This window comes from Canis lupus, chromosome Y (assembly GCF_048164855.1).
Source record: "Canis lupus baileyi chromosome Y, mCanLup2.hap1, whole genome shotgun sequence".
NCBI lineage: Eukaryota > Metazoa > Chordata > Mammalia > Carnivora > Canidae > Canis > Canis lupus.
Window position 1 is genome coordinate 2657854 of NC_132877.1, and position 23565 is coordinate 2681418.

Consider the following 23565-nt stretch of genomic DNA (forward strand, 5'->3'; position numbering starts at 1 on the left):
TGAATCTGCACAGTTGCTCACCGCCTGCATCTCTACCTGGAAAGACAAAGGTGAATCCCTGGAGAGGACGTTAGACCCCGTAGGACAGAAATGGCACCAGAGGAATCCACATGAACATCACCAAGACCTTGTGTACCATCCACCTCCCTTACCACAGTGTGCTACCCTTGGAAACCCCAACCGGCTGTCTGTGCCCTGCTATGTCTACACAGGCTTATGGTTCTTTGCTAAAGATTCTTTTTTTTTAATTTTTAAATTTTTTTTTATTTTTTAAAGATTGTATTTATTTATTCATGAGAGACACAGAGAGAGAGGGGCAGAGACCCAGGCAGAGGGAGAAGCAGGCTCCATGCGGGGAGCCCGACGTGGGACTCGATCCCGGGACTCCAGGATCACGCCCTGGGCTGAAGGCGGCACCAAACCGCTGAGCCACCCAGGCTGCCCTAAAGATTCTTTATAAAGTGGCCACCTTCCCATCCAATTGGGTGTGTTCATCAAGATGCTGGTCTGAGGTAAAGATTTTTAAATATATTCCTCAGAAAATTCTACAGAGAATATCCGCAAATGGTTGTACATAGAAATTTAAAAAACAAAAACAAAACATTCATTTTTAAGAAACTTAGTACCTCCATACAATAGAAATGAATGAAAACCCTGCCACTTAAATTATAAAATGAATGGATATTTATTTTATCTTGAGTCATGTGATTATCAGACGGATGCTTTTAAGAACATTTTAATTGGGAGCATCATAGATCTGACAAGGAACTCCAAAATTCCATTGCTGGTCTCTTCTGGTGCTATCAGAAATTGTTCAAAGCCAGTCAGGGAGATTAATAAAAATGCACATTTCTTACTGGGGCTTTCCTAAACCAGCCATTTCCTGATATTCTTTATTATTATTATTTTTTATACCATCATTGAACTGCGACATGAACGTACTATAAGAGTCCTGGTAAAGGGCTCTCTATACTCACTTTGAGAGGATACAACATAAAAGGGTAAATTTACGTTTCTTCTCTTAGAATCATGAAGTTCCTTTCTTCATATTGAAACTCAAGACGAGGACATCTGTGACTCAGGGCATGAATCGGTGAAAAAGAATTCACTGGGGATCGCACCAACTGTTTGTGCTTGGTAATGTCTGTGGACAGGTGAATGCAAAACCCTTTGGCCGCATTAATTACTCACATTATCAAGAGAAAAAAAGAGTGTCTTGAAGAGCAAGAGAGTGACCTGAGCTGATTACATTCTGGTTCCCAACAGCCAATTAAACAAAGCAATCACGGTTGCAGATTGTGTTGATGCAGACCGACCTAAGTTGATACCTGGCAAAGTGACACCTGTCCTCAGTGACACAGACCAACCCCGTTTACAGGAGGCATTGACTGGCACTGGCCAGGGGAACATGAAAGGAGCCCTCCAAGAAACGGTCTGTTTAACCAACAAAAACCAAAAAACTCTACAAAAACCATCAGTAGGCATTACTGAATTTTGTCCAGATGACTCACAAAATGAGGACTGGTCCATCAACCTGTAAGACGGTGTCTCCACTCTTTGCTCCAACTACTGTTTTCCAATACGTAGACGTCTTTAAAAATAATTTTTTTAAAGATTTATTTTTATTTATTAATGATAGACATAGAGAGAGAGAGAGAGAGAGAGAGAGAGGCAGAGACACAGGAGGAGGGAGAAGCAGGCTCCATGCACCAGGAGCCCGACGCGGGACTCGATCTCGAGACTCCAGGATCGCGCCCTGGGCCAAAGGCAGGCGCCAAACCGCTGCGCCACCCGGGAATCCCCCTAAAATAATTTTTAAAAATTATCTAAAATCTACTGTGTGTCCGAAGGAATTAATGTCACGATCTTAAGTGACCTGTGTTATTATATGTTGACTATGTCTGTATGAGTGAGGGAAGGAAAGCTAGAAAACAAATAAAACACCTGTGAGCAATAAGGAAGCCACTACTAGTCACATGAACATCAAATATCTTAAATGGGAGACGTTAAAACTAATTTTAATTAAAAGAACAGTCGAAGAAGATGCCTACTGTCCGCACTATGATTTGATACGCCCTTTGAGATTGTAGCAAATAGAGGAAAACAAAGAAGAAACCCGTGGTGTGAACATTGTCAAGGAGGAGATCAAGTGGTTTTTTTATTTCCTGGTGACATGAGCATCTACATGGAAAATTCTGAGTAACTCTGCAAATAAAATGAATCTTAGAATTGATAGGAGAAGTAGGAAAATTAGCTGGATACAAATAATCATCTTTTAAAAACTGTATTTTTCTAGCCCTGCAGTTAAAAGTGAAAATTGAAGAAATAGGAGTGATTTACTGCAAGGAAACAATAAGCCGTATTGAGAGTTATGAATAGGGCAGCCCGGGTGGCTCAGCGCCCACCTGCAGCCCAGGGCCTGATCCTGGAGTCCCAGGATCGAGTCCCACGTTGGGCTCCCTGCGTGGAGCCTGCTTCTCCCTCTGCCTGTGTCTCTGCCTCTCTGTCTCTCATGAATAAATAAATAAAATAAAAAAAAAAGAATTATGAATAGGATACAGAATAGGATAGGAATTGGATGGAAAACGTAAAGCTGAAAATTGTACGTGTGTGTGAATGACTCCATCCCATTCCAGTCCACGGGCATTCTTGTCTGCATGGGATTAAATGATTGTAAAATGCATTGAACAACAAATCCGGGGATCCCTGGGTGGCGCAGCAGTTTGGCGCCTGCCTTTGGTCCAGTGCGCGATCCTGGAGACCCGGGACCGAATCCCACGTCGGGCTCCTGGTGCATGGAGCCTGCTTCTCCCTCTGCCTGTGTCTCTGCCTCTCTCTCTCTGTGTGTGTGTGTGACTATCATAAATAATAAATAAATAAATAAATAAATAAATAAATAAATAAATAACGAACAACAAATCCGTACAAGCAGCCAAAATGTGGAAAGAGAATAATGGGCAACGGTATGTGGGACGGAAGGTGTGCCAGTCATGAAAGCGTACATCGTGGTCACCCTGTGGAGACCCACAGAGGATGTAGACAGACGTTTTTGTGGACTACACGATGGGAATAAGACCTCAGCGTGGAAATCTTCATCTTTCGGATCTTCGCGGAAATGCATCTGCTTCTCCGTGTTAGGTCCTGTTCCCTTGTTGACCGTCAGAACGCGGTACCCGTGAAGACCCCACTGGCCACCACAGAGAGCACGGTGGCGATCAGGCCACAGCTTATCTTGCTCTGGGCGAAATGCTCAGGGCTCCAAGGGCACAGCCTGACTGCAGTCTTCCTTGGCACCTGGGCTAAGTGCTCTGCAGCAGCTAAAAACCCACCCAACCCTAGCTGTGGATCCTCCTGCAAGGATCCTTCAAGATACCAGCCATCGTTGCGCGTTTCAGTGATTCCTCTTACTGGAAGAACGAGTTCCATCGGAAAGAAGACTACATGGGTTCTATTCACTTTGGATTCCCAGTGGCTGGGTCAAAGAGGGCATGGCTTTCATTTGCTGAGTTCAAAACATAAAACGATGCGCTCATCGCAAAATCACGTCCATAATGGTTGAAGGTTCAGATATGTCTATGGACCTCGGTCCTCTTTGGCCTCCCAACCTAGGCCTTCCACCCGACATTAATGAGCTTCCCCAAGTCTAGGATGATTTCAGATAGAATCCAGACAACATCCCAGACTCCCTAGGACATCAGCTGTGGACAAGTAGACGTCGCAGTGGTTTGAGAAGTAAGAGACTTGGTGGCAGGGATATCGGGCTCTGGCTCTCCTTGGGAAGGCATTCAGTTGTCCCACAGTGGCCGGGTGTCCTTCTGGTGTTCCGCGTGACAAGGGTGCAGAACATTGCTTACGCTGCAGAAGCTCCCACTGGCTGTTGGATATGGTTCCAACTGTAGAACCTTCAAAATCAGGCTCCACGGAGAGTCTCCGAAGCTTCTCACAAGGAAACCCTTCTCTGCCTAAGCCAGTTGGCTTGAATTCCGCTCATCACAGCAAAAGGGGGCAGCGTCCAGTTGTGGGGCTGCCATAAGGAAATGTAGTACACAGAGCGACTTAGACCACAATTTACTTTTGCGAGGTTCTGGAGGACGGATGTCCGAGACGAGAGTGTCCTCGTCCCGAGGACTCTAGCAGAGGATCTCTCCTAGCTTCTGGTAGTTCTTTAGTAGATGGTGGCATATTCCCAATCTTCATGTGTGCCTCCTTTGTGCAGGTTTCAGGGTCCAGATATCATGAAGGCGTGTGACGACTGGTGTGGAGAAGACACTTGCTAGTGCCACCAGCTCCTCCAGCCTTACCTCATGTCTTAGATAATGAGGTCTGCCTTCTTCATGCAGGACTGTCCGCTGGTTTTCAATTCCACGACGGTCTAAGCGTCCACTCCTACCATGAGCAGTTGACACTCTCCTACTCGGTAGTTATCGACACAAACTTAACATCAAAGGACCTACACAGCGTTCTTCTAGCATAAGATTCTTCCAAAGAAACTTGCTAATCACAGGGCCGTTGCAGAGACATCCAAATACCCGTAAATCAACGAGCTCATAAAGTAGATTTTCAAGACTATTCTCTGAAGATGATTTCTCTAGGGGGAATGATGACACTCAGGGTCTATTGTTCCTGCCTCTTTGTGGTTTGTAGAGTGGCATCATGCAAATTGAGATATTCATAGGGTGGCTGAGTCAATGCATTTTGCAGTGTCCTAGATTCTGGCTGCAAGTACTCCTTTGGATGAAATCTCCAGTTACGGAGCACCCGTTGTGCATTCCAAAAATAATGCATTATTAAATGAGCTACCTAGTTGCCCTCCTAATGAACAAGCAGGCCAGCAAAACGAAGCCCATTTGAAATATATTACCTATGGCTCCAACGAGCATTACGATCACTTAGGCTTCTCGAATGGCCGTGTGGTTTTCAATCTGTAACACAAATTAGCTCCGTGCTGCGACCGTGCACGTCATGGGTCCCATCTCCAACGAGATCACTGTTTTCAGAGTCGCTAATATGCTTCATTAGTCTCTGTGCAACGAGGGGGCGTAAAGTCGGAACATGAGATTTGTTAAAGGTCTCTAGATGAAGCCCAACAAGACATAGAAAAGCCGGAAAACAAAGTGATTACGTGAGGCAATCTTTTAATTTCTATAGCTAGGAGCTAAAGGTGCCTATGAACACATTAAGAAGGGAAGACGCAAATGAGTCTTTCAGGATTTCTCAAGCGTGCGCTAATAAAAAGTTTATAGCAGCCTTACGGCACCATATACAGATATATTTTTGGCTTCACTCATGTTCCTCCATTTGCCATTGTCACCCAGTTGGCATCTTCTTGCTCCCTTAAAAACGCTTCATTATTACGTGCACAGAAATGCTGCAGGCCGGGGCATCGGAAGAGCGTGTATTTAAAACTGGATTGTGTGATGGTTCAGCATTTCGATGCTGGTTGAAGTAATGAAGATGCAGAAAATAGCTTTCAGGGCTGTGGATACGTAGGCAGACTGACTTCACGGTTTAGGCCGATTGCAACGGCCGGATAACATAATGGGGACGCGGCACCATTCCTATAGAAGATCGGACGACTAGGATTTTTTTAATTTGTTTTTCATGGGATGGTCTGATTCCACGTTTCCAGAGCAGCCGCTTTATCTTCGTGAGAATTATGCAATCTTTTTCAGTCTTCTAATTGTATGATGGATTTTTGCCCCTATTTATGAACCTTTGCGTCACATTATAAACAGTATGGCCGTACACTATTTGCGTTCTAAAGCTCTAGTCAATCCACATATGATTTTTAACACTTTCTGGCAATTCTTTGAGATCACTGACTTGTGCTTTGGCTACAGCATATGCAATATATCTCTAAACATTTTTTAAATTTTAAAAAAATTTTGTATTTATTAATTTTTATTTTTTCTCTAAACATTTACATGCACTGCTGAGAAGGAATGTATTAGCACTACATCTGTGCTGTGCTCACAGTTAGGACATACAGAGGGTTATATTCAATAACTAATTATTTGTGCTTAGGGTTTTGACAGGACCAAGAAATATGTGTTTTTTAATGCCTTCATATTTCTAAAAACAACACATTATATAAATTATTTATAAAAATCAATATACTCTTTCCCATCAGGTCAAAGCAACCTACAAAAAAACACCACGAAACATATTTTATATTCAAAATAAATACACATAAAAGCGTGTGGGTTGACAAAGGGTAGCTACATTTGTGGTGAGCATGGCACAGCACAGAAATCTTGAGTCACTACATTGTAACCTGTAACCAATGTACAAAATTTTGTCAACTACACTAAAAAAAAATTAAATCTGATGATTTAAGTATATTTAGGATGGCATTCAGGTTGATACAGGGTCTTGAGAGGCAAGCTCCTGTATTGTGAGTAGGACTCTGGGAAGGTGCTGTGTGTGACCTCTAGGACCTCAGAGTGGCCTTCTTTCCATAGTCAGCAACGAGCTGGGGCTCTCAGTCCAACACCCACGGTCGAAAGAATTCTGACAATAACTTAAGTGGGCTTTCACCTAGATCCGCCCCACACAAGCTTTCACATGAGAATGCAGCTGGCTCACACTGTGGTTGTGGCCTTACAGAGAGCTCAGCTACTCAGGGCCTGCACTCCTGACCCAGAGAGGCCATGAGCTGATAAATGGTTGTTGGTTTGAGTTGCTCAATGCGGGATGATTTCTTTTTCTTTTTCCTTTTCTTTTAAGATTTATTTATTTATTTATTCATGAGAATACACAGAGAGGAGAGAGAGAGAAAGAGAGGCAGAGGGAAAAGCAGGCTCCATGCAGAGAGCCTGACGTGGGACTTGATCCCGGGTCTCCAGGATCACGCCCTGGGCTGAAGGTGGTGCTAAACCGCTGGGCCACCCAGGCTGCCCTCTTTTCTTTCTTTTTTTTTTTTTTTATTGAAATTCAATTTGCCAACATATAGTATAACACCCACTTTTCATTGTGGGATGATTTCTAATGCAAATTAAAAACCCATAGTTCTGGTGCACCGCATTCTTGTGATAACTGACACATGGTGCCAGTGGCCTGCGAGGGAATCACATGTACATCATCACTGACCTTGTGTTTTATGAACTTAGTGCCATCACATTATTTGTTCTTTTTATATTCTGTTTTTATTTTATTTTATTTTATTATTTTATTTTTTTATATTCTGTTTTTAATTTGCTTTCCTGGTTTCAGGTGGGAGAGAGTTAACATGTTAAAACATGTTTGGGTATTTTTAAATATTTTATTACTTATTCATGAGAGACACAGAGTGAGGCAGAGACACAGGCAGAGGGTGAAGCAGGCTCCCCAAGGGAACCCCGAGGTGGGACTTGGTCCCAGGACCCCAGGGTCACACCCTGGGCCTAAGACAGAGAGTCAACCACTGAGCCATCCAGGCATCCCTAAAACACATTTTTGAAGATGGTGTCAACCATTGTTTCAGAATCATGCTGTTTTGTATACTTATTTATTGACAACACTACACTATTCAACTTGCTAAATATTGTTTTCTGCATGGGAGTTGCTTTCTTATCTCTTCATTCTTCAAGTTCAAATTTTGGGGGGTATTAGTGCATCTTAACATCTTTTCTCTCTTTTTAAAAAAATATTGTATTTATTTATTCATGAGAGACACAGAGAGAGGCAGAGACACAAGCGGAGGGAGAAGCAGGCTCCCTGCAGAGACCCCAATGAGGGACTTGATCCCAGGACCTCAGGATAATGCCCTGAGCCGAAGGCAGACGCTCAACAACTGAGCCACCCAGGTGCCTCTCAAATGTTTTACTTAATCAAACTGGTCTCTACATTCTTTTAGGTTATATATTCAACTTCCTTTTTATGGCAATTGATTGCACGGTACTCTCCACCTGAAACGCCCACATCCTCATGCTGAGTATTATTATAACATTTTTCTTCATTTTGCTTTTCTCATTATAATAATGAAAGAAGGGATTAACTCTATTTTTTTCCTATTATTACCATGCAGTGGCACAGTTTTTATCATCTTAACATTTACAATTTTTTTCCCTACATTTTCACCGGTTTTATAGGTGACTCTTAGAGAAAGAGAAAACTCAAATATTTCTCCAGTGGCAATGGAAATTCTGAAGGTTTTATTTTTAATATGTCTTCAATTCTTCCTCAAGCATCAGACCAGACATTCAACAAAATGAATCATTTCAGTATTTCAGAGAAAATTTTCAAAGAAACCAACTGGGAAGCTGCCAAATGGATCAACTGCTCTAATTTTCAGACTTGGACTTTTGAGAAAAAAAAATCTTTGTAATAAATAGATGGCTCAATAGCCTTTTAAATCATTAACCTCCCAGTCAGCTTCCAAGAAATATAAGACGTCTGAGCTGTCGCCATGTGTCATAGGATGTACTCTCCACTTTGACAGCAGACACCTCACCACTGCCCACATCCACAGGGGCTTCAGATCACATGGGAAAATCTATTACTATTACCTATCATGGCACCTTCCAGATGAACCCAGTTCTAGGACCTTGACCATGAAAAACAATTAGTTGCGAATGTTTAAGGACTGTGTTTGAGCTGTGTTTTCCTGCTTCTCTGAGGTGCTTACCTCTGGGTTGGTTCAGCATCTGACTCTTGATTTTGGCTTGGGTCATGATCTCATGGTGGTGGGATCGAGCTCCAGGTGGGACTCCGTGCTCAGCACATTGTCTGCTTGAGAGTCTCTCCTTCTGGCCCTCCCTCTGATCTCTCTCTCTAAAATAAATAAATAAAATCTTTTTTTTTTTTAAAGATTTATTTATTTATTTATTTATTTATTTATTTATTTATGATAGACATAGAGGGAGCAGGAGAGAGGCAGAGACCACTCAGGGATCCCCAATAAATAAAATCTTAAAAAAAAAAAAATCCTTCCCAGAGTGCGTCATGCTGCAGGTAAGTGAGACATCCTTGTGCAACAGATCCATGGGACATTTATTTTGGGATTTAAGTTACACCTTTAAAAAATGTTCTTAACGAGTTATATGTACCAGTGCTCCAAAATGTGGAATATGCAATTAATTTATCATTTAATGAAGTACCAGGGAAAATTAATCTTTTTCAATAAAACTATTTTCTTCATGAGCTTTAAACATTATATATCTCTAGATGGTTCCCGTTTTGCATTAGCTGCATAAAAAAGTAAAAAAAAAAAAAAAAAAAAGAAAGGACCCGTGGGTAGCTCAGCGGTTTAATGCCTGCCTTCGGCCCAGGGCGTGATCCTGGAGACCCGGGATTGAATCCCATATCAGACTCCTTGCATGGAGCCTGCTTCTCTCTGTCTGTGTCTCTGCTTCTCATCCTCTCTCTGTGTCTCGCATGAAGAAATAAATAAAAATCTTTTTAAAAAGTAAAAATAAAAATATTGGTATTTCATAATGCAAATTATTGCAGTGAAAGAATATTCTTTTTTAAAATTTGTATGTATTTTTAAAAGATTTTATTTATCTACTCATGAGAGACAGAGAGAGGGAGGCAGAGACATACACAGAGGGATCCTGATACAGGACTCAGTCTCAGGACCCGGGATCATGATCTGAGCCAAAGGCATATGCTCAACCACTAAGCCACCCAGGCATCTTTATTTATTTTTTGAAAGGAGGCTTCATGCCCAGTGTGGAGCCCAAAACAGCGTTTGAGCTCATGACCCTGAGATCAAGACCTGAGCTGAGATCAAGAGTCAGACATAACCAACAGCCACCCAGGCACCCAAAAACAATATTCTTTATTCTATACTTGTTTTATTCTGATGCTGTAGTTGTGCTCTTTGGAAGCATGGCTAATGGTATAAACCAGATCCCTCTGGATCTCTCTGTAGAAAATGTATATTCTTACTCTACATGTATTACACAGTATATACTCTGTATAAAGACAGATTTCTGTATATTTATAGTACAGAGCAACTACAAATATAAATATGATAAAGGTATACATGTGTGAACATAAATATCTATGTGTATAACGTACATGCCTTTAATGTATGTAATACATACATATTTTATATACTGTATGCAATATCTACATTGTAATATATTCATATATGTATATAATGTGTATATATTGTATATAATTTAATTTTTATGTAAATGCATATATATAAAAAGAAATATATGTATTGTATACAGTATGTTATTGTATATATAATGTATATGTTATTGTATATAATGTATATGTAAATAAGTAAATGTATGTATATAAATAAATTTACACAGACGTGTGTATATGCTCATATGTGCGTCTAGGAAAAAACTGACGTGTGTTTATGTCTTGCTAGAGCTTTTGTTAAATTCAGTATTAGAGAATTCCCTCTTTTTCAATAATGGTTTTTGATGATTCAAATACCTTATCAATAATTGGGTATCTTACCAATACTGACCCATAAAAAAAAAACAAAAACTAATACCCATTTACCAGGCGCTTTTTTTTTTCCACTCTTATTTTCCTTTTTATTTATCGGCCCAAACTCCCTGTAAAAACTGTAAATTCTTGGGACACAGTGAAGACAACCCCAACATGTGAATAACTACAAGCATTGCCCTCCATGTGGCTTCTCCATAGCAGGTGCACTACTAAGCACGCACAATTTGGCAGAAACAAAGAAAGCAAAAGATTGAGATGTGATGGGATTTACCACTAACGCACACAGACAGGACTCCAGAACATGAGTTGGACCTAGTAATATGTTTTCTTTTTTCCCAAATGGATTATTAGTCAGTTGAACGTATTCGCTCATTGACTACCAAGCATATGCCACTTTCCTGTATGTTTTAGAACAAAGACTTAGAAGGTAACAATCATATGTTTCCACAAATGAAATGGAAATCAGCTCTGTTTTTAAAATAATTATAAAGGGAAAAATCTATTTTAATAGAATTGTATCTGGTTGCGTTGCTACACCTGTACTACTATCTGCCGCACGATTTACAACAGAACAAGTCAATAGAATTCTATGCTAGCTATAAACACTTCAAAGAATGTCCTTCATGCAATAAAGATGCAGCATTTTAATAGTGATGCTTTTATAATTGGAAGAGATGAAAGCAATGCATCTGCACTGAATATTCTGTTGGCGGTGGTGTTTCACGGTAAAATTTTAGGGTTATTCATCTTGACGGAGTACTAGGTTATTTCTTTCAAATCAAAGCCTCTCTATATAATCCTCTCTCATATCCAAGGATATTATTGATGGTTTTGCTCTTTGATGTCAATGATTGATAAATATCACGAGGCTGTTGCTGTTACCCAGAGTCCTCTGCAGAAGAAACTTTGAAGGCTAACCCTTTTCTTCTGATCATTACCCCAATACTGAGAGGGAGCAGCATCCCTAATACTCAATCCCTTGCATATTTTTGGAGGGATCATTTTGCAATGCACTGTTTTGGTAGATTCTACAAGCAACTCAGCACTGTAGGTCTAAAGGTTTTGTCTCAGGAGCTCAAATCTCAGTTGCAAACTCCTCATGGTTTTAAGACACCCCTCCTTATTCCAAATTCCACAGGTTCCAGGAAAGTCCCCTGGCCCCTTGGTTTAAATCCATGTTGACAACTGCAATTGAAATTCTGGGCACATACCAACTCCCTATGAGAGGCACTCTCGAAATGACATCACTCTTTTATGTGCCATATTCCCAAGTCTGTACATTTGCTTAGTACCCCATTCCCTGGCTGGAGTTGGACAGAGTCTTTATCCCTATCCTACATGGCTGGAGTCCTGAAAGTCCAATCCTCACCAGCACCTCAAGAGTCAGCACCTTCCCTCTACCAACGGCCCCAGTTGGAGACTGTGGTTTCCATTCTCCATCCTTCTCCATGACCACCAAGATTTCTATCTCCCCAACTGTGGAATGCATTCAGGGCACCCAGGGAGCTAGGTACATGTGCACATGTATATGCACATCATTCTCTGACATTCTTGTCCAATAGGTCTGGGGGGAAGCTCTGGGGTGAGTCTCCCTAACACGATCCAGCCGATCGTGAATGCAAGTCATCAATAGACCACACTCTGAGAATGGGTGGTACACAAAGCCAGCAGTCTCCACTCACTCCGTAACTCTGAACACCAACACTGACCAACATAACTGTAAAGTTCAGCATATTCCATAATCTTGATGAATGCCTCACTCCCTGGAAAGGAGGAATCCATTTTTCATAGATAAGGTATCTCCAACTTATCGATTGTTCCTCATGTTCTTTTTTTTAATTTCTTTTTATTGGTGTTCAATTTGCCAACATATAGCATAACACCCAGTGCTCATCCCGTCAAGTGCCCCCCTCAGTGCCCGTCACCCAGTCACCCCAACCCCCTGCCCACCTCCCTTCCTCATGTTCTTCTTGACTGTAGTTTAAATAAGAGTTTTTGGTACCTCCCACTTCTTAGTAAACCTTTGTATCTTTGAAAGTACCCATCGTTTAGGATGAAAATGATTCTCATAATCTCACACATGGGTTATGTACAGAGAATAACTTGGATAGCCTTCTGAGGAAGTGGAAATATAATTCCTGAATATCTACAACATCCCTGGCTCTATGGCACCCTATTGGTGCCTTATTGTTCCAAACTACAGTTTAGGATGGCATGCTGTCTGTGGTCTCTTTTAGAAGGACAGGGAGTACGTCGAATGAAATGATATGACAGTCGTTACTTTCACAATATTGCACATTTCCCCCAACTTGGGCCAAAGACTAGTGAATTGAGGAGAGGGAACATCTACTCCTTCATGCACCGTTTACAGATGAAAAGGGTCAGATTCGATGGCAGTGCCACGTGGCCCATCCATGGTGCGATGACAGCGCTGATTCTGAGATCACTGGGCATCCGGTCCTCTAGGTGGACCTCATAACCAACACGCAGGCATGATGTGCTGAGTTGAGCCTCGAGGTCCGCAGGGGAAGGGACGTTCTCATCTTCCATCTGGCTGATGAGTTTGGGCTGCTGTAGACATTGCGTCCATGCTCCTGAGGAACTTCAGTTGCAGGACATGCGGTTCATATTTATCAGTCAACAGCAACCCACCCTTGACTCCCAGGAAGACCAGCACTGTAGCTACATGGAGAGAAATCTGGCTGCATCCAGCACGGAGATGATGCAATGCTTGGTACGCAAAGATTTACAGCTTTTACTCAAACCCTTCAGTGGAAATATTTATTCTACCTCCCCCGAAAATCAAACACTGAGAAAGTTAAAAAAATTTACAAGCCTCCAAATGCTCTCTGATATCCATATCTAAAAGCCAAACAGAAGCCAAAAATCATCACTTTTTCCTCAATAATGATTCTTTATATTAACTGTGTGGTGTTTGCAAGTTCAGCAGAATGCTAGCAATTAATTTTCTGAGACAGCAGTAGTACGTAGCCTTTTTGCTATTCGTGTTTTAAAATTCCCTATCGTTGCAAAAAAAAAAAAAAAAAACCCACAAAGAGAAGGTTGTTGTAGACTAGAGTTGGTTCCAGGAAGCCTAATTGAGGCTGATGGAAGCTGAGACAGACCTTAAAAAAGCCCTTCTTAATAATGTGACCATTTAAGTCGCTGATATTAATTCCTCATCACTCCTCTGAAGAATAATTAGTGATGAAACATTATGACTTAAACAGGATATTTGTTTTGACCAAGACAGACTGTTCACTGCCATGCTGTTTTCTACTTCTCCCGACATAGACCCCGAATAACACCCCAGTGGAGGATTTTAGTAAAAGCACATCCCCCCCCGACCCAGATTCCTGGAAGACTGTTTCCTCAAATGGTGTCTACATTTCTAAAATTCTGAAAGTGTATCTTTCAGGTGTATTGTTCAAAACAGCTCAGTCATTTAAGAAACCTAATCATGGTTCTGCTAATAATGAGCTAATCGCATTAGTTATCTTGATGGCAAACCCTTTGGGAATCAGAGTGGGAAAAAAAAATCTGAGTTGCTTCTATGTTCCCAGGTAGAGTTTTGCATAATTTATTTCTCTAATAGCATTTCTATGCACTTATCATATATATTCACTGCAGATACATGTATATGTGTACTTAACATCTATATTGTAATAGCTATATGTTAACTTAAAATTTTTAAAATTTATTTAAATTCAGTTTAGTCAACATGTAGTGTATTTTTAGTTTCAGATGTAGAGTTCAGTGATTCATCAGTTGAATATAGCACCTGTGCTCATCACATCACGTGCCCTCCCTAATGCCCATGACCCAGTTACCCCACAGCCACCTCCCGTCTAACAACCCTCAGTTTCTTTCCTATGGTTAAGAGTCCCTTATGGTTTGTCTCCCTCTCTGTATTTTTAAGGGCTTTTAATTTCTTTTTTTTTTAAGATTTTATTTATTTATTCATGAGAGACACAGAGAGAGAGAGAGAGGCAGAGACACAGGAGGAGGGAGAAGCAGGCTCCATGCAGGGAGCCCGACATGGGACTTCAGGATCACGACCTGGGCTGAAGGCAGGTGCTAAACCATTGAGCCACCCAGGCATCCCTCTCCCTCTCTGTATTGATCTCATTTTATTTTTCCTTCCCTTCCCCTATGATCCTCGGTTTTGTTTCTTAAATTTCACATATGAGTGAAATCATACAGCATTTGTCTTTCTCTGACTGACTTATTTCTCTTAGCATAATACCCTCTAGTCCTATCCGTGTTGTTGCGAATGGCAAGATCTCATTTTCTGACGGCCAAGTAATATTCTATTGTGTGTGTCCATCACTTCTTTCTCCATCTGTTGATGGACATTTGGGCTCTTTCCATAGTTTGGCCATTGTGCAGATTGCTGCTATAAACAGTGGGGGTACAGGTGCCCTTTGAATCACTACGTCTGTATCTTTAGGGTAAATACCTAGTAGTGCAATTGCTAGTTTGTAGGGTAGCTCTATGTTTAACCTCTTGAGGAGCCTCCATACTGTTTTCCAGAGTGGCTACGCCACTTTGCATTCAACCAACAGTGCTAGAGGGTTCCCTTTTCTCCACATCCCCACCAACATTCATTGTTTCCTCTTTATTGTTGTTCAGTTTGGTCATTCTGACTGGTGTGAGATCATATATGGTAACTATTTCTAATCGTTACCTGAGATTTCATGAAGACACTGAATTTCATGGAAGCACTGTCACGCTTTCCTACAAAACGACACATTGAGCGTGTTTCTGCTTGTGATTCATATTAATGCTGAACCACCTCTGTTTCTAGATTCACGGCGATGCTTCAAGAAAAGTTACTTTTAGAAATGTTTATCTAAACATTTTGTCATTCAGATACAAGTTTCTTCTAAAATTCAGACATATGATCTCACATTCCTATGCTTTACATTCCCATAATTCCATATTAACAAATAGTTATTGCTTTGATAAGCTTTAGTCTATGTCTCAGAACACCACACACTGGGTTGCTTATCAACAACAGACATTTACTTATCATGGTTTTGGAGGCTGGACATCCAAGATCAAGTCCTTGGTAGATTTGATGTCTCATGAGACCCTGTTTCCTGGTTTGTATGTGACTGTTTTCTCATTGTGTCCTCACACAGTAGAAGGGATGAGGGAGCTCTCTGGGATCTCTTCTACAAGGGCACTCATTTCATTCATGAGGGCTTCATCCTCATGACCTAATCACCTCCTATGGGCCTCATCTCCCAATACCAATTGAGCCGGCAGGATTTTAATACATGAATTTCCACAGGATGCAAACATGGACTCTATAATACAGCTGTTTTTAAATTTCCACATGATTATGCTTCATTTAATAAAAAAGTGTTATTATGCTAGAACAAAAAACCCAACGAGAAACACTGCTGAGTAGTTTTGCAGAATGATTCGCAAGTTTTCTTTCAGATGACTTCTCACTTGCTAGTTTTCCTTCTTGACACTCAAAAATAACAACTGAAATACCACTCGTGAAGGGATAGTGCCAGAATTACGAATAACAGCAATACAGTAAATGGGTCATATTAGGCGGTAACAGGGAATGATATTAACTATTTGATAAACCAGAAGGCTCAACTAAATTCAGAAAAAAAAAAACACAGAAAGATCAATGAAGGTGTGTGTATGTAAAGACAATACTTGTAAAGTCAAAGGACAATGGTGTCAAATAGCTAAAATAATTATAATCTTATTTCAGAGAGAAAATTGCACACTTTCAAAGGAAACCTTTTTTCTAGAGTATTTAATCCAGAAGGACTGTTCAATGGCCATCAGGGTAACTGTTTAAGGGGGAATTATCACTAGATTATCTCTCCATGTAACAATATTTCAAATTAGCTTGTAAGAATAGACTGATCTCGGTTATATCAATGCCTGAGACCATACTCTGGTGTGGGTCACTGAGAACTTTCATAAAGACATCGATTATGAGCTGAGTTATACTTATGGATTCATTTATAAAGACTAAGCACTTCTAACTGCAAATCGCATTGAGAAGTCACCATTTTTGGTTGGCTCCCTTTTCACTCACCATCTTCCCAAGGGTGTTCAGTTCCTTGCACACGGGACCAGGTGGGTTGAGGAATCAGATGAGACTCACGAAGAACTGATTAGTTATTGACAGAGAAGGCAGCCAACCTCCAAATGAGCTTCTAGGGTGTTTGGGAACCAGCTTGTTGTGGAGTCCCTAAGTGACCGGTTGTTGCCAGGGCAACTGAGTATGATGTAATGCATTATGACAGCTTCAACTTCACTTGGTCAGAACCAATGGGAATCTGGGTTTGCCTCACTCCTCTGGCACTGAACAGGCCAAGGATTTCACTGTTGTTTATGGTTTTGTTCAGCCTGTGCTTGCACAAAATCAGGGTGACCTTTCCAATTGCACCTAAATTCGCTTCCTTTCTTAGGACTAGCAAACCTTCACACCTTTCTACCTTCCCATATTTTGGATTTCCTGCTTAAGATTATTAACCATTGATAGCTTTCTACCTTCCTATACATTGGATTTCCCATTTAGGCTTATCAAATATTGACACCTTTCTACCTTCCCATACATTGGATTTCCCATTTAGAGCAACAACGTGTTTCCCACCTTTCTTCCCAGTCCTTTCTTGAAACCTCTTGGTGAAGCCCGCATTATTGTTCCTGTTTGTATATGTGGTACTCTACCATTCCTGCTAAAGCGGTGTTAACTCTCATTGTTATAAATTAGGAAGGGAAAAAGGCAATCTTACTATTTAACAACAACAACAAAAAAAGATGAAATCCACCATCCCTATGGCTAAAATGCAGCAGCGTAAGATAATCCTATCAGAATATCCTCTTTGAGTTAGTGTTACTGTTCTTTTATTTTATCATGCTTACTTGAGGCAAATATTCTTTTAAGCCAGTAATTAACTATCAACCTGAAAGGTATCTACACTTGTCATCAGAGGAGATTCAATAGAGAAGTTGAGAAAGCAGTCATAAAACAAAGAGTAAAGGGCCACCTTTAGCTTCCACTCTGGGATCTTCATTACATTGGCTGCCCATTTTATAGATCTATATTCCAATTTTCGTATCCAAAATGAGGACTTGAGGGGCGCCTTGGTGGCTCAGTTGGTTAAGCATCTGCCTTTAGCTCAAGTCACGATCTCAGGGTCCTGGGATCAAGCCCCACATCAGGCTCTCTGCTCAGCAAGGTGTCTGCTTCTCCCTCCCCCTCTCCCCTTCATCCCCCTGACTCATGCTCTCTCAGATAAATAATAAAATCTTTTTTTCAAAAATGAGGCCTTAGATTACACTACTGAAGGCTTCACAGAGAAACGATGTTATGATTCCAGGTATTATTGTCTTTGTGACCTAAAGCAAATAATTTAGCTATTATTTTTCCATCTGCTTCCTATTAAACTGGCAAGTTTTCTGATTAATAGACTGGCTTGTCCATAGATTGATTTCAAGTACTTTATACGAACGGAGATAATATAGATGGCAACCAGACAGTAAAACCTAGATGCATGGTCCTATAAGGAGTCAGAAAATTTCCACTTGTCATAATTTTGCAGGGACCCTACACAATGATATTTTATGATACTGTCATTTAACTAATACGCTCTTGAACTCAGACAACAAAAGAGATGTCAAAGAGGACTTTGTAGGTCTATCCAATGGACATGACGCCATGGCTGGTTTTGATTGCTTGCAGGTAAGGCATGAAGAGGTCCCAGGATGTTTACATGACAAGTGACAGGGAAGGACCCCTCCACAGAAAGCATGGAGTGTGGGGCAGTGATCATAAAGGCTGATGTGGAGCTCTAACAATATACAGACTCTCTCTATATTCATTTGTACATATAGAGTTGACCCTTGAACAATACGAGTTTCATGGTTGAAACTGGCAGATTTTTCTTGATATCTACAGGCAGATTTTTCTCAATATCTACAGTACAGAACTGTACATGTATTTTCTCTTACTTATGACTTTCTCAGTACCATTTTCTTTTCTGTAGCTTAGACCAGTACAAATAGGTGTGATTCGACTGTTTAGGATATCGGAAAGGCTTCCGGTCAACAGTGGGCTATTAGTAGATAGGTTTTGGGGGGAGTCAAGAGTGATATGTGGATTTTCGACTGTGTGGGAATTGGTGTCTGTAATCCCTGTGTTGTTCAAGCGTCAACTGTACATATTATTATAAAAGATTGGGGCGTGCCAGAGAAATGGAGGGTAGTGAGCATCTCCATCAGGTCAGTGTATCCTAACATAGAAGCATTAGCTTCAGGTCATGAATTGTGGACCAGGCTTAGAATTGTAGAGGTGAAACTTTGCTGCACAGAAGACAGGGGTGGGTGGGTGCCACATATGCCCTACGTGCACGTGGATATGAGAGAGGAGAGAGAGATTGAGAGAATGCTGGATAATTTGGAAACCAGAGAAGAATACCAAAATGCACATTAATAGTCATTGAATATTTTATACTCGTGCCATTTATTCAAAAAAGAACTCTAAAAATTCAGGCCGTATGTAAGGAGGAAAAGAAACAGGTCTGCTTTCTCTGGGAGACCTGGAAGGGTCTGTCCTCCCAATTACCCACAAAATGGCAGTCGATTTTTTTCATTCCTAGCCTAACTAATTGCAGCCTGTTTCTGTGTAGAAGTACAATAATTTGTCAAGAGATTTGCACATATGTTAGGTGGCAAAGTTGGTTTCTACCCATTTTGGTTTTTTCTTTTCCTCTCTTTGCAATATAATGATTTAAAAATGTGGCCCCAGGTCTAAGAACCCTGTAAAGTCCACAAAGTTTGAAGCACCAGATCAGCTACCAGAATTGGAACCTGGTGCGGATCATTTTTCCGGAGGGGTGACACCTGTGTCCTCCAATCTTGGGAAATAATTCATCCACTAATGAATGAAGGTTAATGGGAATGATACTATTTGGATTATTTTAGAAATATGGGTCTATGGTCAAAGTTCCAAAGATGCAGTTGGACCTTATAATTAATATCACTGATGCATATATTCACTGGATAATGCATGCATGTTTGCATTCTTCTCCAGAGAAAGAACCAAAATGATGGTGGTAAAAGCAAATACATTTTTTTGCAAAATTTACATTCGCATGCTTGTTTTTAAATTTCAGCAATTTCGGCAAATTTTAAGCTACGCATTGGCTGTCAAGTTTCAAGTTGTGTCTGAAAGCCTATCAAAGTACACACTTTGTTGTTTATGGTATCTGTTTGGATTAAATCATGTATTTCTGATTTAAGAGAATATTGCCAGATCTTGCTTGGCCTTGGGTAGGAATTCCTGAACAACCTAAGACAGGGTTGTTGTTGGGATCCAGAGAACTGGGTACAGTCTCTGTGCCTGCTTAACCACAGTCGTTTACTACAAGCAACAAACACTGGTACCCCATTCACATGCAACTATCACATCACCTAGATCTCTTTGGGGAAAGCATCATTCACTTGTATTTTTAACCATAAAGATAAAGAAAGCTGAAAAACAAAGCAAAACCCATAACAAAACACAAACTTGTCATACAAGGGACTCCAAGGAAATCCCTCTAAAATAAGATCTGGTCTACACTGCAGGCAATGAGGACACATGAAGGGAATATTTGTTGGGTGCTGGTTACACAGGGACCCAACTACACAATGAAGCTAATATACAATGCCCAGCAATGCCGCAGGGTTTAACAACAGCACATCAGCACATCATCAGCACAATGATGGATGTTCTTTGTTTTTTACGGAGATGTCTTGGTGCGTGGCCACTCATTTTTGCACAAACCATGCATCAACATCTTGCTTCGTATCTATGTAAGGCCTACTGTTGGCTGAAGGGCTTAGTCTGAGCCTTAGTCCCAGAGAGAGGAAGAAATGTGTGCATACAGGGGCCAGACCCAGGCATGCCAGCTGCCTGCCAATGTCGGTGTGTTTTCCTCCAGGGTCTTTCCAAAAACCTCGGGGAGCATGTCCCGGCCAGCATTAGGAAATGAGGCAGAGAGCAGTCCAAGGGCTTCTGGCATTGGAGAAATAACCCAGATCCCAAGATCTGGAGAACGTCTCAGCTAGCAGAGCTGCCACACAGTGAGGGGTCGAGCACAGATCCTGATCATTACAGCACGACGCCATGAACAAACCTCAAGACTCAGACTGTGTATTATCTACATTCCCAACTCCCATGGAATCCTAACAGAGACCCAGTCCCTGAGAGAGACTCCACCCTTACCCGTAACTGGAGTCACACTTCCTCCATGTAAATATCCAGTCTTGCCACACGTCCAAAACCTCTCCTGCAGTTTCTCCACCTCAGTACTATTGAAATTCTGAGCCAGAGATTGAAAAATCTGTGCATTGCAAGATGTTTGGGATCTACCCACTCAATGCCCCCAGCATTCCTTTCCAGTTGTGACAACCAAAAATACCTCCCGACATTGTCAAATATCCTCTGGATGGTGGAAGGAAAGACAAATGCATCCAGCTGGGAATCCCTATTCAAGCTCTACTCCTCATTCACTAGAGTCTGGTCACTGACACCCCGAAATGGTATATGCCCTTTAGGGCACCGGGCCCTTGACCCCATTCCCATGGTCAATAAATCAAGACTCTTGCAGAATCAAAGTCCGGAAGGTTGGACTCCCTGAAATGCTTGGAAATAAATGCCAGACCCTACTAAGGTCCTCTACCAATGGGAACTGACTTACAACTGCCTCTAGTCAATACTGAAACCTACAGGATTTCAGTAGAGGGAGAGTAGTAAGAAATCAAGAACATCAGAGACATGGATAGAAGACCCCTGACCTACCAACCAAGAGCAAAGACCCCAGGCCGCACAAAGTGAGAGGGTGCAGGAACGGTGCAGCCAGGCCCCAACTGGGTGGGGATTAGGCGTGAGCAGAGATGTCAGGTCAGGCGACACGGGGTAGTAATACTTCTTGGGCACAGGAGTTAGCAGACATAAAGTTTAGATGCATCTCATCCTCTCCCTGGATTGTTGAAAGGCCTTGCTGCTGCAGGGCATGTGGTGGGGAATGATGCTTATTCCCAGATGATCCAGCACAATACTTACAGTATTTACTTCACACGATACACATGATACAAAGTCATCTGCATTGTTCTAAATGCCAGTTTGGTATTTTAGCCATGATAGACCCCGATCCGGTCCAGTGGAAAACTTGAAGTGTTTCTTAAAACACTGGGGAATAAAGAATTCTCTCTTAACCTCTCCACATGTTTGTTAGAGATATTTTGCTGAAGAGTCTTGAGAAAGCACACTCTGTTCTCTCAAGCACTCCTGAATTCTTGGCAGGAAATAAATTTCCTCATTCTCATTCTGGGGGAGTAAACCTCCCTTGATCTGAAGCCCTGCGGCGTCCCAGGAGTCACTGGGGAAATCAGCTACCACCTCAGCTGCTCTGAAGCCAGCACGCCTGATAAAAATTAGGGACGGGATGAAGCTTGGCTCATGCAAATGCATCTTTAATAATCTTAAAGGTTATTTGCACGGTTTCTAAAATGTTGATAGTAAAATCGCTTTCGTCTGATTTATGTTTGCTGCGCTTCTTCAGGAATTCTGAAAAAAAATTTTTTTAAAAATTTATTAGGAAATGTTGCTACTTAGAAAGGTAATGAAAATGTTTATTTTTTTTAATTTTTATTTATTTATGATAGTCACAGAGAGAGAAAGAGAGAGAGGCAGAGACATAGGCAGAGGGAGAAGCAGGCTCCATGCACCAGGAGCCCGACGTGAGATTCGATCCCGGGTCTCCAGGATCGCGCCCTGGGCCAAGAGCAGGTGCCAAACCGCTGCGCCACCCAGGGATCCCGAAAATGTTTATCTTTGGCTTAAATACGACGCAGAAGATGCAGCAATTGTGATTATGTGTGCGTGTGTATATATATATACAAAGAAAAAAATTATATACAAAGAAGAAAATCAGAAAGGGAGGTGGGCGGGGCTGTGGGTGACTGGGTGATGGGCACTGAGGGGGGCACTTGATGGGATGAGCACTGGGTGTTATTCTATATGTTGGCAAATTGAACACCAATAAAAAATAAATAAGAAAAAAAAGATCACAGGAAGTGAAAAAGAACAGAGAAGACAATTATATATAAATAATAAAATCATATACAAAGAAGAAAATTATATAAATTATATGCAATAATATACAATATATATATCATACAATATATAATATACAATGTATATACAATAATAAAATTATATACAAATGATAAAGTAATAAAATTGCTTTTTATATATACATGCACAGTATATGTATGCACACAGGCATAATATATGTAATATATGTATATACTATAACCATAGTATACTATAATTTTAATACACAGCATTATATGTATAACATACAACATATACTAATGTATGATACTTATTGCTTTAATATAATATAGTAGCTATTATATTATATACTTCATACAAAGTAAAATATACATCATATACATGTGTTACATGCATGTCCCTGTATACAGACTATGCAGGAGGGTCAGTAGTGTGTAGGTGGTGATTCAATACCCCGATTTTCATTTATTTAACATGAACACTTCATCGTTTTGCTGATGGTACCCTGGCAGGTGCAGCCGAAGCACGAGAGGCATTTGTCTTTTCCCTTACACGCAAGGATGTTTGGCTTTCAAGGCTTTTCATCTGTTTCATATTGAAGTGCTCTTGAGCGCTGTAAGAAAAGTCCTTGGCAATTGTGAAAGCCCCCGTGGTACCCACTAATGAAGCAGGGGTAGATATTCCATCATTGTGTGGTTGCGAAGAAATCAAAGTTAGTGGTTCCCAAAGCATGGGCAGGTGATGTGGGAAATGGTTCCTTCAATGCCTGGAATGCACAGAGCACTCAAGACATGTTGGTGGAAGGGATGCCTGGGTGGCTCAGTGGTTGAGCGTCTGGCCCAGGGCATGACCCCAAGGTCTTTGGATGGAGTCCCGCATGGGGCTCCCCGCAGGGAGCCTGCTTCTCCCTCTGCCTATGTGTCTCCACCTCTGTGTCTGTGTCTCTCATGAGTAAATAAATAAAATCTTAAAAAAAATGAATAAATAAAAGACATGTCGGTGGAAGGAATGAATCCATGATACAAATGAACGAAAGCATTTTTGATGTTACAGGAAACTCACGCAGA

The 23565-nt window shown here is 41.1% G+C and overlaps 1 long non-coding RNA gene across 2 annotated transcripts in view; it reads right to left on the reverse strand.

Annotated features, from left to right (window-relative positions):
• LOC140629041 (uncharacterized) overlaps positions 1 to 16638 on the reverse strand; it is a 308289-nt gene extending 291651 nt beyond the window's left edge. Inside the window, exons 1-2 of one of the 2 annotated variants that reach the window (XR_012026915.1) lie at positions 16466 to 16638; positions 8606 to 8751 (exon numbers count right to left, since the gene is read on the reverse strand). This is a non-coding gene — a long non-coding RNA (uncharacterized lncRNA). The remainder of the gene's footprint in view (positions 1 to 8605; positions 8752 to 16465) is intronic. The other variant, XR_012026914.1, reaches the window with a different exon arrangement.
• Positions 16639 to 23565: the final 6927 nt, after the last annotated feature.